This window comes from Choloepus didactylus, chromosome 1 (genome assembly GCF_015220235.1).
Source record: "Choloepus didactylus isolate mChoDid1 chromosome 1, mChoDid1.pri, whole genome shotgun sequence".
NCBI classification, from domain to species: domain Eukaryota; kingdom Metazoa; phylum Chordata; class Mammalia; order Pilosa; family Megalonychidae; genus Choloepus; species Choloepus didactylus.
In genome coordinates this window covers 42,030,586-42,053,880 of record NC_051307.1, presented here as the reverse complement: position 1 = coordinate 42,053,880, position 23,295 = coordinate 42,030,586, and the positions used below count along the sequence as shown (strand labels likewise).

General features: G+C 37.2%; 1 protein-coding gene across 1 annotated transcript in view; it reads left to right on the top strand.

Moving 5' to 3' along the window:
• Nucleotides 1-23,295, top strand: part of ROBO1 (roundabout guidance receptor 1) — a 1,249,229-nt gene that overhangs the window by 432,519 nt on the left and 793,415 nt on the right.

The following is a 23,295-nucleotide window of genomic DNA, read 5'->3' as shown; positions in this document are numbered from 1 at the left end:
CCATAATTACAGAATTAAAAATCAAACCCAAAGTACTTCTATTCATCCCACTTGAGTTTCAGACCTCTACAAAATAAAAAATATTAGAGAACAGCAGTTGCCATGTTTGTTAAACCAGCACCAGCATTATATTTTAGATATTCATTTTATTTTCACTTTAACAAAAAATCAGATGACAGTATTTCTCTATGTATATAATCAGTAACCAATATATAACCATCTACATCAAAAACAAGAAAGTAAATTCAATGAACTTACCACTGTCTCTAGCTACCTATGATTTAAGGTTTATGAAACTAAGTTTAGGCTCTTTTCAGAAATTATTCTTGAATTAATTCTACATGCCTATCCTCATATTAACCTCCCTATAATATTTGAATATGTTAACCAGTTGTTGAAAATTACCTATATAAGAATATTAATTCATGATGTCTGTACAGATCATCCCAGTGTGCAAGGCACTATGCAGTCCTCAAAATTTATTTCTAAATGTTAAACAAGAGAGATAAAACAACATTATTTTTTTTAATAAAAGAGGCAACAGCTTGTAAACTGTCCAAAGTTGAGAGGCATGCTTCAGCAAAACTTTGATTACCCTGGAATGTATGACAGGGTAAGGAGACAGGGCGGGAGATTAGGACTTCATCACTGCAGGAATTTTGTCACTCGAGTTATCATATCATGATTAGAAAGTGGCTGTGGTAGGGTTTAGATAATTCCAGTGAAAGAGAACCAGTGTGGTTCCTTATCTCTTTTCCTATATTGTGTGCCTGAAGGAACAGATTTGAAAGCCAGCGGGTAGTTTTCCCATTCACTAGGATCACACAGGTAATTAGACCCAGCAATGGGAAGTGAAAAGACTTCCCTCTAGTGAGGCAGTCTAGAATTTTTTGCCCCCAGAGAGGAGAAGCCATCTAGATAAAATAAAGAGGGAAAAAAAGTGGAATAAAAGAGGGAGAAGGGCCAAAGCTGTCAGATTCCTCACTGAATCACGTTTCAGCTGCCTAAATGTTCGTGCCTTTCAGCAAGCACTTCCTAGAGACGTTAAATGTCAAGAACAAGAACTAGTGAGATTAGCCTAAAGCAGTATGGAGATGGAAATCAAAAAGAATTTCAGAACCAAACCAAACATAAGGAACCATTCTGTCCAACTCCAAAGTATATATTTTTAAAATACTTCTAATGGCACTTTGCATAACTTTTTTAATGAAAAAATTTCAAACATACTGAAAACATGAAAGAATAATAATTTCTATATAACTCTTGCTATATTAAAATTATTAATGTTTTTTCACATTTATATTATCTACATAGGTAAATATGCATATGTGTGCAAATGATTTTCTTTGCTATCATTTGAAACTATGCTATGGACTTCAGCAAGCATATCCTAAATAAGGACATTTTCTCTCTTTCTCCCTCTCTTTCTCTCTTGTCTTTCAGAATGTTTTTATTTGAACTTCATATTTTTATTTTTTTAATTTTTATTTTAGGAACATAAATACAACCTAAAATTTCCACCTGTAACCACATTCAGATATAAATTCAGTGGTATTATTTAAATTCACAATTTTGTCCAACTATCACAATCATCCATTACCAAAACTTTTCTGTCACCCCCAACAGAAATTCTATACCAGTTTAACTTTAAGTCTCCCTTTCCCATCCCTCCCCAGCCCCTGGTAACACGTTTTTTAGTGCCTGACTCTAACAATTTGCTTATTCTGTTTCATATCAGTGATATCATCCAATATGTCCTTTTGTGCTTGGCTTATTTCACTCAACATTTAGGTTCAGGATTCAACCATGTCACCGCAGGCATCTGAACCTTGTTTCTTTCACAGCTGCATAATATTCCATGTATGTATGTACCACACTGTGCTTATCTGTTCATATGTTGATGGACAGGATTGCTTCCATCTGTTTTAAAATGTCACTGCAAACATTGATGGTGCAAATGTCTCTTTGAGTCTTAAATTTTGATGCAGTACCATTTACCTTTTTTTTTTTTTTTACTTTTCTTTTGCTGCTTGTGCTTTTGGTATAAGGTCTAAGAAACCATTTCTTAATATATCCCTTGAAGATACTTCCCTATGTTTTCTCCCAGTAGTTTTATACTCCTGGTTCTTATTTTTTTGTTCTTTGATCCATTTAAGTTAACTTTTATATATACTGTGAGATGGGGGTCCCCATTCATGGATATGCAGATCTCCTGGCATGATTTGTTGAGGAGACTATTCTTTCCCAATTGAGTGGGCTTGGCACCTTGGTCAAATATCAGTTGGCCATAGATGTGGGGGTCTATTTCTGACCTCTCAATTCAATTCTATTGTTCTATCTACCTATTCTTTTGCCAGTATCTTGCAGTTTTGACCACTGTAACTTTGCAGTAAATTTTAAAGTCAGGAAGAGTGACTCCTCCAACTTTGTTCTTCGTTCTCAAGATTGTTTTGACTATTCAGAGTCCCATAACTTTCCAAATAAATTTGATGATTGGCCTTTCCATTTCCACAAAAAGAAGTGTTTTGAAATTTTGATTGGGATTGTGTTAAATCTGTAAATCATTTTGCGTAGAACTGATATCTTGACAATAGTTAGTCTTTCAGACTGTGAGCATGCAATGCCCTTCTATTAATTTAGGTCTTATTTCATTTCTTTCAGCAATGCTTCGTAATTTTCTGAGTGTAAACCATTAACATCCTTGGTTAAGGATTCTTTTGGTTGTAACTGAAAATAGATTTTTTCTTTATTTCTTCTCAGATTTTTCATTACTAGTATATAAGAAACACTACTAAATTTTACATATTGATCTTGTACCCTGCAACCTTGCTGAATTTGTTTATTAGCTACAGTAGCTTTGTTGCAGATTTTTCAGGCCTTTATATATATATGGTAGCATGTTGTCTGCAAATCGTGAAAGTTTTACTTCTTCCTTTCCAATTTTGATTCCTTTTATTTCTTTTTCTTGCATAACTGCTCTGGTTAGAACTTCAAGTACAATGTTGAATAACAGTGGTGACAGTAGGCACCCTTGTCTTGTTCCAGATCTAAGTGGGAAAGTTTTCAGTCTTTTACCATATATGATGTTGGTGGAGGGTTTTTCACATATGCCCTTAATCTAGTTTTCTTAGTGTTTTTATCAAGAAAAAGTGCTTGATTTTGTCAAATGTCTTTTCTGTGTCAATTGAGATGATCGTGTGTTCTTTTCCCCTTCATTCTATTTACATGATGTACTACATTAACTGATTTTGTTGTATTGAACCACCCTTTAATAACTGGAATAAATTCTACTTGTTCATGGTATATAATTCTTTTAATGGCTGTTGGATTCAGTTTGCTAGTATTCTGTTGAGGACTTCTGCATCTATTTTCATAATATTTATTGGCTTGTAATAATCTTTACTGTGGTATCTTTATCAGGCTTTGGTTTGAGGGTGAATTTGGCCTCCTAGAATGAATTAAAGAGTGCTCCCTCCTCCTCAGTTTTTGGAAGACTTTGAGCAGTATTGGTGTTTAACTTTCTTGGAATGTTTGATAAAATTCCCCTATGAAGCCATCTGGTCCTGGACTTTTCTTCATTGGGAGGTTTCTGTTTATTAATTAAATCTCTTTACTTATTATTGATTTGTTGAGATCTTCTATTTCTTCTTGAGTTGCTGTGAGTCATTTGTGTGTTTCTAGGAACTTGTTCTTTTCATCTAGGTTGGCTAATGGTCCTTTTTTATTTCAGTAAGACCAGTGGTAATGTCACTCCTTTCATTTCTGATTTTAATTATTTATATCATCCCTTTTTTTTTCCTTTGTCTGTCTAGCTAAAGTTTTATCAATTTGATTGTTTTTTTCCAAAGATCCCACATTTTTTTGTTAATGCTATTATTTTTAATGCAATTTTATTGAGATATATTCACATACCACCATAAAATCATCCAAAGTGTATAATCAATTGTTTACAGTATCATCATATACTTGTGCATTCACCACCACAATCAACTTTTCAAACACTTTCATTACTCCAAGAAATAAAAATAAATATAAAAGTAAAAAAGAACACCTAAAACATCTCATACACCTTTATTCTCCTATTATTCATTTACCTGCCCCCCTTTTTTTCTACTCATCTGTCCATAAACCAGATAAAGGGAGTGTGAGCCACAAAGTTTCCACAATCACAGGGTCACACCATGTAAGCTATATAGTTATATGATTGTCTTCAAGAATCAAGGACACTGGGTTGTAGCTCAACAGTTTTGGGTACTTCCTTCTAGCTATTCTAATACACTAAAAATTAAAAAGTATATCTATATAATGCATAACAATAACCTCCAGAATGACCTCTTGACTCCATTTGAAATCTCTCAGCCACTGAAACTTTATGTTGTTTCATTTCTCTTCCCTGTTTTGGTCCAGAAGGGTTTCTCAATCCCACAATGCCAGGTCCAGGCTCATCCACAGGAGTCACGTCCCATGTTGCCAGGGAGATTTACACCCCTGGAAGTCATGTCCCATGTAGGGAAGCAACACCTGCAGTGTTGGCTTAGAGAGGGAGGTCACATCTGAGCAATGAAAGAGGTTCTCTGGGGGTGACTCTCAGGTACCATTGTAAGTAGGCTTAGCCTCTCCTTTGTAGAAATAAGCTTCATGAGGGCAAGCCCCAAGATCAAGCAGTTGGCCTACTACAATGGTAATCTCCAAAGCTTGTGAGACTATCAGGAATTCCCCAGGTGGGGAAGTTTAATATTTCCAATTTTTCCCCAGTCCTTCAAGGGGGCTTTGCAAATACTTATTATTCTCTGCCCAAATTAGTCTGGGATGTATTGGGGTTTCATGCCAACCTGTACAAACCATGTAGATCTCACCCTTATTCAATGTTCCATGTAATTATGGTGTTTGAGTAAACTGCCCATACAAGTTTCATTATATAGCATGCTACAGAAAACATAGACTTCCCACCAAGTAATCATCTCTTTCTTTGATCTCATACAGAAGTTGAAGTTTTAAAACAGTCAATATCATCCTTTTCCCTTTAGTCTGGTTTACCTTAGTCCTAACCAAATCCATTTCATTCATATCTCTAATTATAGTCTAATTAGTTTTGCATCTTCTTTAGCATTTCCTGCATGGGGTAATGCCAACATTCACAGCTACCAATCTCTGTCTCTGAGTCTCAGGTGTCACACAGATACCCAAAGTTCCAGGTACTGACCAGGTTATACACAAACAGCTCATCATCTCAGGATTTATAAATAGCCATTACAATTCATGCATAGATGCAACTGCTGTAAGAGCTTGCAATCTAGGAACTTTTACCATAAGCCTTCTCCTGATAACCTATGTGCTCAGATTCAGTTCTCAGAGTTTGCACGTTAAAAGTTAGTCCATACTAATGAGGTGTTATAATATTTGTCTTTTCGTTTCTGGCTTATTTCACTCAACATACTGTCTTTAAGGTCCATTTACCTAGTTGCATATGTCACAACTTCATTTCTTCTGGCCACTACTCAATATTCCATTGTATGTATACACAACAGTTTATGACTTCATTTATTGGGTGATGTACCCTTAAGTCAACTACATCCATTGTGAATCATGAATACCACCACCATAGACACCAGTGTGCAATATCCATTCATGTCCCTGCTCTCAGTTCTTCCAAGTGTATACCCAATAATGGGGCTGCAGGACCATATGGCAACCCCATAATTAGCTTCCTGTGGAATCACCACACTGCCCTCCAGATGGGCTGCTCCATTCTACTTCCCTACCAAGAGTGAAGAGGTACAAACCTCTCTTCACATTTTCTTCAGCACTTGTATACCTCTGTTTATTTTTTAAACAGTTTTATTAACTCACCAAACAATCCATTCTAACTGAACAATCAATGATTACTGGTATAATCACATAATTATGCATTCAACAACACAATCGATATGAAGACATTTCCATTTCTTCCTCAAAGAAAGAGGAAAAGGAAAAAAAATGAAGAATAAAAATATAAAGGAAGAAAAATGAAAATAAAATACAATGAAAAGGACAGTCAACAACAACACTATTAAGAATCCCATATCACTCCTTTATATTCCCGTCTTATAGACATTTTGCTTTGGTATATTGCCTTTGTTACAATTAATGGAAGCATCTTACAATGTTAACATCAACTATAGACTCCAGTTTGCATTGATTGTATTCTTTCCCTATACCATCCAATTTTCAATACCTTGCAATGTGGACATTCATTTGTTCTCCCTCTTTTTAAAAAATTCTTACATTTGTACATTTAATCACCATCATTGCCCACTCTAGGTTTTGCTAAGTTATACAATTCCACTCTTTACTGTCTATCTTTCCTTCTGGTGTCATACATAACCCTAGCCTTCCACTTTCAACATACTCACACTCATCTTTGCTCAGAGTACTCACAATATGGTGCTACCATCACATAGTATTATGCTATCTATTTCTGGATCTAAACAATCAATCCTGTTGAACCTTTTGTACTCCTTCAGCATCAAATGCTCATTTTCTAACTTCTTTCTATCACCTGACAACCTGTGTTCTCAACTTTATCTCTGAAATTTCACTCATTAATGTTAGTTTGTATTAGTGAATCCACAGAGTATCTGTCCTTTTGTTTCTGGCTAATTTCACTCAATGTAATGTCTACTGTCTACCATGTTGTCTTCTGGATTTTATATGTCATATCTTATTTTTATTTTTTCTCCCTCTCCTTCTCTTTTTACTCTTACTGGTAGTCTTCATTTCTACTTACTTCTGCAAATCTCTCTCTCTTGTCTTTTCCTATCTGCCTGTAGTGTCCCCTTTAGTATTTCTTGTAGAGCAGGTCTCTTGTTCAAAAACTCTCTTAGTGTCTCTTTATCTGAAAAGATTTTAAGCTCTCCCTCATTTTTGAAGGACAGTTTTGCTGGATATAGAATTCTTGGTTGGCAGTTTTTCTCTTTCAGTATCTTAAATATATCATGCCACTGCCTTCTTGCCTCTATGGTCTCTAATGAGAAATCTGCACATAGTCTTGTTGAGCTTCTTTTGTATGTGATGGATTGCTTTTCTCTTGCTGCTTTTAGAATTCTCTCTTTGTCTTCGACATTTGATGATCTGATTATTATGTGTCTTGGAGTAGGTCTATTTAGATCTATTCTGTTTGGGGTGCACTGCGCTTCTTGGATCTACAATTTTGTTTCTTCTGTCAGAGATAGGAAATTTTCAGTGATTATTTCCTCCATTATTCTTTCTGCCCCTTTTCCCTTCTCTTCTCCTTCTGATACACTCATGACACATATATTCATGTGCTTCATATTGTTATTCAGTTCCCTGAGACTCTGCTCATATTTCCCCATTCTTTTCCCTATCTGTGTTTTTTTTTTTTTTGTAGGATTTCAAATGATCTGTTCTCTAGTTCCTGAATCCTTGCTAGTTCAAATCTGCTGTTGTATGTCTCCATTGTGTTTTTCATCTCTTTTATTGTGCCTTTCATTCCCATAAGTTCTGCCAATTGTTTTTTCAAACTCAAGTTCTTCCTATGTTCACCCAATGTCTTTTTTATATCCTTCATCTCTTTTGCCATATCTTCCCTCAACTCATTGATTTGATTTTTCAATTGATTTAGCATATTTGAAGATCTTTAATTAGTTGTTTCAACTACTGTATCTCATTCAAAGTGTAACTTTGTTCCTTTGGCTGGACCATATCTTCATTTTTTTCAAGTGTGATTCATAATTTTTTGTTGTCTAGGCATCTGGTTTCCTTGATTACCCCAATCAGACTTTTTCCCAGACCAGATGGACCCAGGTCTAGGAAGAGGGTGTAATCAGTATCAAATTTCCCTGAGGATGAGACACAAAAGTCTGTCACACTTTCCTGTGAGGCCTCTAGACATTGTGCTTTTCCTATCCTGCCCAGCAGGTGGTGTCTTGTAAGCCCAAAGCTCCCCAATGGTATAAAGAGGTGCATTGCCTTTAATTCTTAGTAGACCCTTTCCTTGCCAGGGACTGAGAGTGTCAGAAGCCAAGCTTAAGCTTTTTCTGTCACCCAACCCTCCCCCCCAGGCACTAGGGTCTGAATTCTCTGAGGGTGGGCAGCCACTTGAGCTAGGCCCCTCTTCCCCCTTTTCTTGTGGAAGATAAGCCCTTTAGGGATCTATCTCCTGCACTTGATTTCTTCCTTTGACTCTGTGACTATCTTAACTCCACTCTTGCCTGGGTCACCACTGACAATTGAAAATGCCTGAGGCTTTCTCTAATGAGCTACTTAGACTGAGAGAAAAAAATAGGCAAAAAGGAAAGAAATCCCCTTTTCAGAGCCAGTCCCCAGCTCTGCAGTTACCAGTCAAGAACCAGAGTTGGTGCCCAGTTCTGTATGCCCCTTTTCTTGGGACACAGCCCTTTTCCAGTATTCTGAGCTCAGCTGATTGCAAAAGCCTCTGTTTTTATTGATTTATGTATTTTTTTTTCTGTCAGTCCTACCTTCTCTCTGCTGGGCAAAACCTCTGGGTTCCTTTTTTGTTTGCTCTGGGTTTATCTGTGCTCATAGCTGGTATTCAATAGTCCAGATTCATTCACTGAAACTGCAGTTAGAGCTTGGTTGAGCTACTTTCCCCTCCTCCTAGTAGACTGCTTTGTTTTCACACAGGGAAGTGCTCCAACTCAGCCTGCCATGCTAGTGGGGGAGGGGTGCAAGCTCTGCAGTTGGGGAGCTTTACTTACAGTTCTTATGCTGCTATCTAAGCCATTCCTCCCATTCCAGGCTGGTGTATGATATTTGTCCAGTCACAAATGTCCCCTATCAGTTGTTCCAGATTATTTACTCGTTGTTCCTAGCTGTATGTTAGTTGTTCCAGAGGACCAACTAAATTCCACACCACCCTATACTGCCATCTTGCCCTCTCTCTATTATTTTTTATCTCTATTTCATTTATTGGTGCTCTAATACTTGCTATTTCTTTCCTTCTGCTCGCTTTGTGTGAGATTTGTTGTTCTTTTTCTTATTCACCTAGGTGTGAGGTTAGGTCTTTGAATGGGCTCTTTCCTCTCTTTTTTTTAATTCAGGTATTTAGTGCTATAAATTTCTCTCTCTGCACAGCCTTCACTGCATCTCATAAGTTTTGATATGTTGGGTTCTCATTTTCTTTCATCTCAAGCTATTTACCGATTTCCATAGTGATTTCCTCTTTGACCCACTGATTATGAGTATGCAGTTTAACTCCCACATATTTGTGTATTTTCCAGTTCTCTGCCTGGTATTGATTTCTACCATCATTCCACTCTAAACAGAGAAGACGCTTTGTATAATTTCAGTCTTAAAATTTATTGAGACTTGTTCTGTTACTCAACATGTGGTCTATCGTGGAAAATGATTCATGTGCACTTGAGGGTAATGTATATCCTTCTGTTTTGGGGTGCAATGTTCTGTATATGTCTGTTAGGTCTAGTTTGTTTATCTAACTATTCAAGTTCTCTGTTTTTTATTGATCTTCTCTCTAGATTATCTATTTATTGACAAAAATGGTATATTGAAGTATTTAACTACTATTGTTGAGGTGTCTGTTTCTTCATTTAATTTTGCCAAGGTTTGTCTCACATAATTTGGAGCACTGTGGCTAGGTGCATAAATAATTATGATTGTTATTTCTTCTTGGTGGATTAATCCTTTTAATAGTATTGAGTGTCCTTCTTTGTCTCTTTTAACAGATTTAACTTAAAGTCTAATTTGTCCTATGTTAGTACAACTACTCCACTTCTCCTTTCAGTTTCAACCTATTTGTATCTTTGAGTCTAAGATGAGTCCTTTTTAAATGACATATAGTTGGATTGCGCTCTTATATCCATTCTGCCAATCTGTCTTTTTAATAGCATTCATTGTTATTACTGTAAAGGCCAGAATTACTTCAGCTATTTTGTCTGTTTTCAAAACCTCACATTTTCTTTGTCTCTTCCTTTATTGAAGCCTCCTTTTGTACATAGTTGATCTTTTGTGATGTATTTGATTTATCCTTTTCTTGTTTCTATTTTTGTATATTTTTAAGTACTTTCTTTGTGGTTACTTTGAAAAGATATCCACTTAACCTCAGTAGCATGCACATTCTCTGTTCACATATCCCTCCATTTCTACTCTTTATATTGTTTTTATCCCACATTATCCCTTTATATTTTGTGTGTCCACTATCAGGAAATTTGATTATTTCTTATTCAAATGTATTCTAACTCCTATGAGAATTAAACAGTAGGGCCATCAGTTGAGGATACAATACTGTTGGGTTTTGCATTTACCCAGATATTACCTTTACTGTAAGTCTTCACATCTTCATACCACTCCAAGCCACACTCTATTTACTTTTCAACCTGAAGATCTCCCTTTAACAGTTCTTGTAGGTCTTTTGGTGATGAACTCTCTCAGTTTTTGTTTATCTGTGAATGTCTTAAACTCTCCCTAATTTTTGAAGGATGGTTTTGCCAGGTAAAGAATTTTCAGTTGTCAAGTTTTCTCTTCCAGTACCTTAAATATATCATACCACTGCCTTCTAACTTCTGTGGTTTCTGATGCAAAATTGGCCCCTAGTCCATATTTCAATTCCCTTGTATATGACTAGTTATTATTCTCTTGCTGCTTTCAAGATTCTCTCTTTATTTTTGGCATTTGACATTCTGATTATTAGTATGTGTCTTGGAGTAAATCTATTAGGGTTTATCCTGTTTGAAGTATGTTGTACTTCTTAGACATGTATATTTATATCTTGCATAATATTTGGGAAACTTTCAGCCATTATTTCCTCAAATATTCAGTCTACCTCCTTTTCCTACTCTTTTTCTGAGAGTACCATATGTGTGTTGTTATGCTTCATGCTGTCATACAAGTCCCTTAGACACTGCTTGTTGGTTTTTTTTTTTTTTTTTTTTTTACTCTTTTCTCTATCTGTTCTTTTGACTGCATGATTTCTGTTATCCTGTCTTCTAGTTCATGGATTCTTTCTTCCTCTCATTCAAATCTGTTGTTGTAAGCTTTTAGTGTATTTTTAATCTCCCTTATTTTGCTTTTCATCTGCATAATTTCAGTTATGTTTCTTTTTAAATTTACTAATTCTTCTTTTTTGCTCTTGCATTGTCTTCTTAATATCCTTTAGCTCTATATACATATTTAGTTTATTTCTATCTATATTTTCCTTCATCTCTTTGAGTTGATTTAGGAAATTTGTCTGAACTTCTGTGATTAATTGTTCCAAAGTCTGTGTCTTCTCTGAAGTTTTAACATGTTCTTTGAACTGAGCCATATCTTCCTGTTTCTTAGTGTGGATTATAATTTTTTGCTGTTGTTTGGGCACCTACTTATTTTGATATGCTAACTCTGAAAGTCAGTTTATCCCTCTTGTACAGGGTTTTATTGTAGATTGGCTGTGTGTTAAGTCACTTCTTTAATTCTTTTTTTTTTTTCTTGATTTATCCAAATTTCATTCCCAGAAGAATTACATCACAAAGTTCTACCTCATTTACATTTGGGTACTTAAAACACTTTCTTATAACTCTGTGAACAAATACAAATGATTAGTTTACAAGAGGAATAAAGAATAATATTTTTAAATGTCATTTAAATTTGACTCTTTGGTGATGTGATTAACTAATAGTAAATAGAATTAGAACAATTTTTAATGAATTTTTATCATGGGACTTGGAACTGTTTATAAAATTCAACACTACACTAAATATCAAAAGAACAATGTTGAAAGATGGCAAGATAAATCTCAGTCTAATTATCTATATTACATTACTGTGATTGTACCAGCAGTGCCATTTATTTATTTATTTATTTATTTATTTATTTATTTATTTTTCTTTTTTATTGAGATTGTTCAGATACCATACAATTATCCAAAGATCCAAAGTGTACAATCACTTGCCCCTGGGTACCCTCATACAGCTGTGCATCCATCACCACACTTAATTTTTGTTCAATTTTTAGAAACTTTTCATTACTCCAGACAAGAAATAAAGTGAAAGATGAAAAAAGAAAAGCAAACTCTAATCCTCCCCATCCCTAACCAACCCCCCTCAATTGTTGACTCATAGTATTGGTATAGTACATTTGTTACTGTTTATGAAAAAATATTGAAATACTACTAACTGTAGTATATAGTTTGCAATAGGTATACATTTCTTCCCTATATGCCCCTCTATTATTAACTTCTAATTGTATTGTCACACATTTGTTCTGGTTCATGGAAGCAATTTCTAGTATTTGTACAGTTGATCATGGACATTGCCCACCATAGGATTCAGTTTTATACATTCCCATCTTTTGACCTCCAACTTTCCTTCTGGTGACATATATGACTCTGAGCTTCCCCTTTCCACCTCATTCGTACACCATTTAGCACTGTTAGTTATTCTCACATCTTGCTACCAACACCCTTGTTCATATCCAAACATTTAAGTTCATCCTAATTGAACATTCAGCTCATACTAAGCAACCACTCCCCATTCTTAAGCCTCGTCCTATATCTTGGTACCTTATATTTCATGTCTATGAGTTTACATATTATAATTAGTTCCTATCAGTAAGACCCTGCAATAATTGTCCTTATGTGTCTGGCTTATTTCACTCAGTATATTGCCCTCGAGGTTTTGTCATTAACCCATTTTTTTTTTTAATATTGTTTTGTTAACGCACCATGCATTCCATCCTAAGTAAATAATCAATGGTTCTCTGTATGGTCATATATTTATGTGTTCACCACCTTCACCACTATCTGTATAAGGGCATCTACATTTCTTCCACAAGGCAGGAGGGAGAGTCAAAGAAGTTAGAGAGGCAAAAGAAAGAGGAAAAAAAAATGACAGCTAGGAAGCAGCAAAAGGAAAAATAACCTTAAATCAAACTAGAATAAAGAATCAGACAATACCACCAATGTCAAGTGTCTAACATGCCTCCCCTATTCCCCCTCTTATTTGCATTTACCTTGGTATATCACCTTTGTTACATTAAAGGAAGCATAATACAATGATTCTGTTAGCTACAGTCTCTAGTTTATGTTGATTACATCCCTCCCCCAATGCCTCCCCATTTTTAACACCTTACAAGGTTGACATTTGCTTGTTCTCCCTCGTAAAAGAACATATTTGTACATTTTATCACAATTGTTGAATACTCTAGATTTCACCAAGTTACACAGTCCCAGTCTTTATCTTTCCTCCTTTCTTGTGGTGTCCCACATGCTCCCCACCTTCCTCTCTCAACCATATTCATAGTTATCTTTGTTCAGTGTACTTAAATTGTTGTGCTACCATCTCCCAAAATTGTGTTCCAAACCATGCACTTCTGTCTTCTACCACTCTGTAGTGCTCCCTTTAGTATTTCCTGTAGGGCGGGTGTCTTGTTCACAAAGTCTCTCATTGTCTGTTTGTCAGAAAATATTTTGAGCTCCCCCTCATATTTGAAGGACAGCTTTGCTGGATATAGGATTCTTGGTTGGCGGTTTTTCTCTTTCAGTATCTTAAATATATCACACCACTTCCTTCTTGTCTCCATGGTTTCTGCTGAGAGATCCGCACATAGTCTTATTAAACTTCCTTTTTATATAATGGATCGCTTTTCTCTTGCTGCTTTCAGGATTCTCTCTTTGTCTTTGACATTTGATAATCTGATTATTAAGTGTCTTGGCATAGGCCTATTCATATCTCTTCTGTTTGTAGTATGCTGCACTTCTCAGATCTGTAATTTTATGTCTTTCATAAGAGATGGGAAAATTTCATTAATTAGTTCCTCTATTATTGCTTCTTCCCCTTTTCCCTTCTCTTCTCCTTCTGGGACACCAGTGATACATACATTATTGTACTTTGTTTCATCCTTGAGTTCCTGGAGACGTTGCTCATATTTTTTCATTCTTTTCTCCATCTGCTCCTTTGCGTGTAGGCTTTCAGGTGTTTTGTTCTCCAGTTCCTGAGTGTTTTCTTCTGCCTCTTGAGATCTGCTGTTGTATGTTTCCATTGTGTCTTTCATCTCTTGTGTTGTGCCTTTCATTTCCATAGATTCTACTAGTTGTTTTTTTGAACTTTCGATTTCTGCCTTATATATGCCCAGTGTTTCCTTTACAGCCTCTATCTCTTTTTCAATATCTTCTCTAAACTTTTTGAATTGATTTAGCATTAGTTGTTTAAATTCCTGTATCTCAGTTGAAGTGTACGTTTGTTCCTTTGACTGGGCCATAACTGTTTTTCTTAGTGTAGGTTGTAATTTTCTGTTGTCTAAGCATGGTTTCCTTGGTTATCCAATCAGATTTTCCCAGGCCAGAACAAGCTCGGGTCCCAGAGGGGAGAAATATTCAGTATCTGGTTTCCCTGAGGGTGTGTCTTAGAAAATTGCTCCACCCTGTGATGCCTCAGGTCACTGTGCTTTTCTGCCCAGCAGGTGATGCCTGTTAGCCTATAATTCTTGACTGGTGTGAGGAGGTATGGCCGTGTTCCCCCCAGGCTCTGGGGTCTGGTTCTGAATGGAAAGGGCCCCACCCCTTTCCTCCTAGAGAAGAGAGACCCCCCAGGTGGAGGTCATTAGCATTTCAGTGGTCTCTCTCTCTACTTATGCTGTCTCCACCCTTCCCTGAGTCACAGCCCTGGAAACTGAAAATGACTGGGGCTTTCTCCACTGAGCTGAAAAAGAAACAGATAGTCCCCTTCAGACCCAGTCCAAGGTGACCCTCCAGCTCTCCAAGGTTGGTAGTCACCCAAAGCCTCTGTCTGTTTTTTGGGGATTCGTACCTGTAGTGAGCAGTTCACACTCGCTACTTAAAACCCCAGTTGGAGCTCAGCTGAGCTATATTCATTTGCTGGGAGAGAGCTTCTCTCTGGCACCATGAGGCTTTGCAGCTCAGGCTATGGGGGAGGGGATCTCATGACTTGGATCCGCAGGTTTTACTTGCAGATTTTATGCTGTGTTCTCAGGCATTCCTCCCAATTCAGGTTGGTGTATGATGAGTGGATGGTCTCGTTTGTCCCCCCCGCAGTTATTCTGGATTATTTACTAGTTGTTTCCGTTTTTTTGTAGTTGTTCCAGGGAGACTACTTAGCTTCCACTCCTCTTTATGCTGCCGTCTTGCCCAACCCTACTTCTTTAATTCTTGGTCCATCTAATACTGAAGATTTAGAGCAGCCCATATTTAGCTGTTCAGATTTTTTCAGGTCTTCTGTACCTGTTTCTTGCCCTGGACAGTAGTATAACTTTCAAGATTGCTCTTTTGTGTGCAATTGTTTCACATCTAGGAGAAAGCTTCCTTTCTTCTGCTCCTTCTCCAGATCTCTTAATCTGTTCTTTTCAGTTTTATGCAGAATTTTCTCCCAGCTTCTGTGATATGCTCAACTGCTCTCCCTATACAGTGCTCCCTTTTCATTACACTTTTCAGTCCTGAAGGCCTAGATGATAACAGCAGTTTTGTCCTCCACCCCCCACCCTTTTTCATTAGATTTTTCTGCCTCTTGTAACTTCCACATATGGGTATCCTGCCCCAAGGAGCCAAATGAAGTCAGCAGTTGAAAATGCCCTTTTTTTTTTTTCATTTAAATGTCCCAGCAATTAGATACCAGTTTGAACATGTGAACCTCTTGCCAGCAGTCCTACTGAAAGTCTCTTGTTTCCACATTAGGGTGCCTTACCAAGGGGAGTTAGAGAATGTTAATATTCAAAAACACCTATCTTTTCCTTTAGATGCTCCAGCATTTCAAATCCTGCTTGTGTGTGTGCACTTCTTGCCAACAGTTCTGCTGCAGGTCTGTTGTTTCCTGAGGGCCCTTTTGTATGCAGGCGCTTGAGTTCTGCTCTGTGTCTCTGTGGCCTTGGAACCTTGTGCCTAGATATGCATTGATGTCTAACTTGCTGCTATGAGAGGCTCTGTGGTCTGGGTCCATGGCAGGAGGTGCTCAGCCATGCTGCCACTATATGTATCAAGCTGCATGGGACTGAGGAAGGGAATGGGATCCAAATTGGCAAGTTCAAGTTGCAGATCTCCTTTCCTTTTTGGTGTGTTTTCACCTTCAATTCATCATTTGTGGACTCCCTCTCCAGTCTCTATCATCTTCTAGAGTCCCAAGCAAGTGTGATATGTCCTTTTATTAGTTGTTTCTTAGGGGAGAATTTTCTGGGGGATATCTTATGTCACCATTTTGATCAATGACATTCACTTTTATAACATTAATAACATTAATAACAACTCACCTTAGAAAAGTAACAATAATCCCATATTGTACATAGACCATGTACAATATTCCCACAAGCATGCCAAAATTCTCTTTTATATCTGTTGTTTTTGTTGCTGTTATTTAATCCAAAGTAGGTCCACTGATTTCATTTAGCTATTATTTCTCTTTATTTCAGAGTTTTTAATCTTAGCACTTGTTTTAGTTTCCTGGCTGCTAAAACAAATATCATACAAAGGGTTGGCTTAGACAATGGAAATTCATTGACTTTTGGTATTGAGGCTAGGAGAAGTCTGAAATCTAGACATCAACAAAGTGATGCTTTCTTCCTGAAAGCTCTGGTATTCTGGGGCCAGCAGTCAGCTATCCTTGGTCTTTAGTTTTTCTGTCACATAACAATGCATGTGGCACTGTCTCCACCTTTCTCCTCCAGGTTCTGTTGACTTTAAGCTTCTGGCTTTCCCCCAGGCTTCCCTGTCTGTGACATTCCCTGTAAGTCCTCTAAGGCCTTAATAGCATTAAGACCTATCCTGATTTAGGTGGGCCAAACCTTAAGTGGTCTAACATCATTAAAACACTTTATTTACAATGGATTCATACCCACAGGAATGGATTATAATTAGGAACATTTTTTTTTTTAGGTACATAATTCCAAGCCATGACAGAATTATTATAATGTTGGGTCAGCTAATTCTTTGCTAGGGGAGTGTGATGGTGATGGGGCCTGTCTTGTGTGCTGTTGGATATTTAGCAGTATCCCTGGCCTTTACCTACTAGATGCCCTATTTAGGACAATTAAAATTTTTTCCAGAGTTACCAGATGTCCCCTGGGGGACAGCATCATCCCTGCTTGAGAACCACTGCCCTATTTTCATCTAGAAGAGTACCTCCAATTATGACTCATGTAATTTCAGTTGGACATGATTAGAAATAGGTCTAAATTTTGTGTCAGCTTTATCTCAACATATGTCACCATCTTCTGTGGACTGTTTAGGAATTATAAGCAACCAAACCTCAGTGGAAAAAAATCAGCTTCTGAGCAGCAATAAGAGTAACCTGAAAAATTTGCCAAATACTGATTCCTGGGCTTTTCTCCTAGATATCCTGATTTAGTTTTGGCCTAGGGCCTGAGAATTCGAGTTTTTTTAAATAAAGACACCAAGTAATCTTTGATTTTGAAAGAACATACCTGACAAAGTCCCTTCTTTTTTTAATGATTTTAAATATTTCTACTTTCCAGGCTTTGTTTAGAGGGTAGTGAAAAATCTTTTCTATATCTCTATTTTCTATTTTTCCTTCACTGAGGAATTTTCTTCTTTGCACCACTTAAATGTAGAAACCCCTGTATCAAGGACTTTTATGCTGTTTTGGTTGTTGATCTATAAAGCAACATCTGGTATTTAATATTTTCAAATGTCATCAATATTTCAATATTTACCAACTGTTTGTGTTTAATGCAAAGCCCCCACTAACTCTCATTATCTCAAGGCCGGTTTTTCCAGGCTTTTTCTTTCATTTTAATCCAAACATGTTAATCGCACAATTTAACACCTTTCTGCCATTATTGCTCAGATTCTTTACAACAAATTTCCATTGATTGCTCTATCATTGTTCTGTCATTCTTTCTGAGCCATAGCATGCTGCCATATAATCATTGTACTCTTTTTTTTCCCCTCCTTCCCTCTCAAGTATAGTCCCCATGTTCTCTTAATTCTATATCTACATCAGAATTTTTTGAACTTTATGTGATAAAAATCATATAGGGAATTTGCTACCAAAAAAAAAAAAAAAAAATCATTCCCAGTCCCCACTTTGAAAGAATAGCATTAGTTTTGGGTGTAGTTTAAGAACATGAATTTTTAACAAACATTTCAGGTGAATTTGAAACAGGTGGTCCAAGAAACAGGTATTGAAACTTCTTATTTTATGGAGTCTGGCATATTCAACATTTTCTCCCTTTTTATATGGCTTCAGGCCTATTCTATTCTCACAAGGGTTACAATAACCTCTTTACTGGTGATCCTAATTCCAGTCTCTTTTTTCTACAATTATTCCTTTGTGAACTGCTAACATAATCTTCTGCAAATACCATTTTTATCACATTACCTTCCTGTTCAAGAACCAGCTACTCCTACCATATCAAGTCTAAACTCTTGGCCTATAATTCAAGGTCCTCTGTCAAATAGCACTTTTGTATCTCTCTAATTTTATCATTTCCCACTACAGATTGACTCTCCCCTCCTGCTAAATTCAGCCAACTTTCCATGCTTCTTGTGCTACTTATTTGCATGTCTTTAAATTTCCCATCAATCATAATGCTCTCCTCTTTTAGTTCCTCCAACATAAACATCTTGTTCCAAATTCACCTACCTTAGGAAAATTTTCCTGATTCAAATTTTCCATCTACTCTTTGTGCTGATTTAATCAAAATTTACATATGAGACATGTAAAGTACATGATTCAAATGGGTAGAAATGAGAGAAGAAGCTTCTGATACAGTAAATAGGGACAGAACTTTATTTTTCCAATTCACTTACAAAAACAAAGGAGTCTGTAATAATACTATTAATCAGAATTTTAATAGAAAAATTATATGAAACAAAATATTTAAAATAAATGGTCTAAAGGTTTAACATAAGCATGGTAGTTGGAGTAAAAGCTTAAGTGAGACAATATGACCTATAGATCCAGTGGGAAATAAGTGAAGATAAAAAAAATAAGCTAGGAAGTGCTGAGATGTGCAATGAATATGGTAACAATGCACATTGTCAGATGGAAATGAGAGAAAAAAGTGAAGCCCAGTCACCTATCCAAGTAAATCCTCTGCTTCCTTCCCAGAAGCATTTTTAGTTGTGCATGGATATTTGTTTTGTTTTTTTTATAGCCAGAGCTCTTATATCCAACCGTTGTCCTCTTCAAAGTAGTCATTTTCTGAGCCTGTACAACAAAAACATTTTTACCAGAAATTCCTTTCCAATGACATGCTACATGCGTACCTAATTCATTCAGTACAGCAAGATTTACTTCCAGATGGCTCTACACATCAGGGATTCATGATGGTTCCTGGTTTTTCATGTCCTCATCAACACTTCGACTTATCAATCTTCCAAATTTTGTTAATTGAGTAGGTGCAATATGATATTGCATTGTAATTTTACCAGTATTTATATAATTATTAAGGAATTTGTGTAGCCCATGATGTATTGGGGAGTCATTTCTGGTTTCCCTATCTCTGAATTGCCTAATCACATCTACCTACCTGATATTATCTCCAGTCACTTACCCATATTCACTCTATATCAGCCATGTGGAACTCTAGAATGTGTCCAGTAATGCCAGGGTTTTACTAGCCTCCTTAGACTTACATATGCTATTCTCTCTTTGATTGCCTCCTTCTAGTATATTCTCTGTGCACACTTCTATTATAGGATGTATACATCTATCCTTTTCTCAGAGGAACAGGTATTTTCTTTTCATTTTGCATGGCTAGCTCCTAAGAAATAGGAGACACTCAAAAATGGTGGAGCAAAGGTACATTCCTGAGTGAAGTTTCCTTTTTACCATCCTAAGAGGGGAAATTATTTTCGATGAGGGGATTCCAGACCAGACATCTAGAAGTCCACTCTTCCCTCATTCAGACCAGGATCCGAGTTCACACTAGATGGCTTAAATCTCAGAAAGTGAAAGTTCACAAAAGCAGTATTCAGGCACTCTGGGTACTTGTTGTATCTTGTAACATAGCTGGGGAAGATTACAATGGTATGAAGCAGTCTGGAAAGAGCAAAGAAATGGAATCCAACATGCCTTTTGGGGTGAGACTGATGCTGTCATTTGGGTGCACCCAGGGGCAAGAGACACAAATTCATTAGAGGTGATGGGAAAAAAGTCCAAATAGACTGGCAGAACTTGATTTTGTGAAACTAGAATTGCAGACACTTGGTGTTGGTACAGCAAGTGACTTCAGGTAAGGCCAGCAGAGCAAACAAGTTCTCCCACCTAGCAAGTTCATAGGGTTGAGCTGCAGGGTATCTAGACACAAGAATATCTGCAGTTGGAATTAGAATAACTTGTAAGATCAAAGTTGCTGGAGTGGAGGGTAGAGTCAGTCAAGAGAAAGACATAATCCAGACCTAAAGAAACTAGAGTGGTAAAGATAAAACATAGGAATCAAGATATATTCTTTTAAAAACTGCATGAGCACCTAAACTTCTACTTATTTATTCATTATTTAATGCATTTTTATTGAATTCCCATACATCTAAATGGGTGTCTTAAACAAGAAATTTATAAAAATAGATCTAGAAACATAAGCTTATGGGTCAGATGCTGATCAAGGATATGGCAGTGAACAGACAAAGATCTTGGCATTCTAATGCAAGAAAACAGTTCAAAACTAGATGGGTAGGTTCTTAAATCTAATCCAGAGGATCTAAGATGGTGGCATAGAGAGGAGTAGAAGCTAAGTAGTCCCCCTGGAACAAGTAAAAAAAAAAAAAAAAACAGAAACAACTAGTAAATAATCCAGAATAACTGCAGGAGGACAGACGTGAACGTCCAATCATCATACACGAACCTGAATTGGGAGGAATGCCCGAGATCACAACACAAAATCTGTAAGTAAGGACTGTGGATCCAAGTCGGGAGACCCCTCCCCCATAGCCCGAGTTACAAAGCCTCATGGTGCCAGAGAGAAGTTTTCTCCCAGCAAGCAAATATAGCTCAGCTGAGCTCCAACTGGGGTTTTAATTAGCGAGTGTGAACCGCTCACTACAAGGTGTGAATCCCCAACAAGTAGACAGAGGCTTTGGGTGACGACTAACTTTGGAAAGCCGGAGGGTCTCCTCGGACTAGCTCTGTTCCTTTTTTAACTCAGTGGAGAAAGCCTCAGCCATTTTGAGTTCTCAGTTCTGTGACCCAGACAAGGGTGTGGCACAGGCAGAGAGAGACCATTGAAATGCTAATGACCTCCCCCTAAGGCATCCATCTTCTCTAAAGAGGAAAGGGGTGGGGCCCAGCTTTACTGCCTGCCTTTCATTCAGAACTTACACCAGTCAAGAATTATAGGCTAATCTTTGCATCAGGCAGACAGCCTCCCTGCACTGCCTGGCAGCCGGAGGCTTAGCTTGTGGGGCGACGTGCACAGCCTTCCCTCAGCAGAGGTCCTGGAAGATCACAGCTGAGAAGGGGTTCCCGCTTGGAAAACCCAGGGATGCTATGCCAGTGCCAGTGGTATGGGGATCAGTGACAGAAAATCTGGGGCAAAACTGAAATGAAGGCTTAGACTCTTGCGGCAGCCTTGAATCTCCAGGAACCTGGGAGATTTGAATGTTAAAGCTGCCCTTCCTCCCTGGCCACCCATACACATGCCCCACATTCAGGGTGGCGGCTCCAGCAACACACCCAAACTGAATTCTCCAGCTGAACCCCACAAAATCATTTCCCCACACACCACAGAGACAGAGTTGGGGAGAACTGACTGGAGGCATATAGGTGACTCGCAGATGCCATCTGCTGGTTAGTTAGAGAAAGCGTATGCCAACAAACTGTGCTTCTGAAAAATTAGATTGGTATCTTTTTTTTTGGCAACTTGAAAGAACCCTATCAAGCAAAGCAAATGCCAAGGGGCCAAAAACAACAGAAAATCTTAATGCATATGATAAAGCCAGACGATATGGAGAATCCGACTCCAAACTCCCAAATCAAAATATCTGAAGAAACACAGTACTTAGCAAAATTAATCAAAGTACTACAATTGAGGAACAAAAACATGGCAAAGGATTTAAAGGACATCAAGAAGACCATGGCCTAGGATATAAGTGACATAAAGAACACCCTAGAAGAGCATAAAGAAGACATTGCAAGAGTAAATAAAAAAATAGAAGCTCTCATGGAAATAAAAGAAACTGTTGGCCAATTTAAAAAGACTCTGGATATTCACAATACAAGATTAGAGGAAGTTGAACAACGTCTCAGTGTCCTAGAAGTCCACAGAACAGAAAATGAAAGAACAAAAGAAAGAATGGAGAAAAAAATTGAAAAAATCAAAATGGATCTCAGGGATACAATAGATAAAATAAAAAGTCGAAACTTAAGACTCATTGGTGTCCCAGAAGGGGAAGAGAAGGGTAAAGGTCTAGAAAGAGTATTCAAAGAAATTGTTGAGGAAAACTTCCCAAACCTTCTACACAACATAAATACACAAAGCATAAATGCCCAGTGAACTCCAAATAGAATAAATCCAAATAAACCCACTCCAAGACATATTCTGATCAGACTGTCAAATACTGAAGAGAGGGAGCAAGTTCTGAAACCAGCAAGAGAAAAGCAATTCACCACATACAAAGGAAACAACAGAAGACTAAGTTGTGACTACTCAGTGGCCACCATGGAGGTGAGAAGGCAGTGGCATGACATATTTAAAATTCTGAGAGAGAAAAACTTCCAACCAAGAATACTTTATCCAGCAAAACTCTCCTTCAAATTTGAGGGAGAGCTTAAATTTTTCACAGACAAACAAATGCTGAGAGACTTTGCCAATAAAAAACCTGCCCTACTTCAGATTCTAAAGGGAGCCCTACCAACAGAGAGACAAAGAAAGGAGAAAGAGATATAGAGAATTTTAACAGACATATATAGTACCTACATCCCAAAGCACCAGGGCACTCATTTTTCTCTAGTGATCACGGATCTTTCTCCAGAAGGGACCATAAGCTGGGACATAAAACAAGACTCAAGAAATTAAAAAAAAAAAAAAAAAAAATTGAATATACTCAAAGCACATTCTCCAACCACAATGGAATACAAACAGAAGTCAATAATTTTTGAACTGTAACTCCACTATTTACTTCCTACATGATATAAATTACACAATCTCTAATGACAAATCAGTGGTTTTGAACTCAGTGTAAAATATGTAATTTTAGACAACTATATAAAGGTAGGGGAATGGAGGAGTATAGGAACATAGTTTAAGTGTCCTATTGAAGTGAAGGTGGTATCAAAAAAAAACAAGATTGATATGGATTTAAGAGGTTAATTTTAACCCCCACAGCAAACACAAAGAAATTATCAGAGAATATAACCGTACAGATGAAGTGTTGAGTTTGGG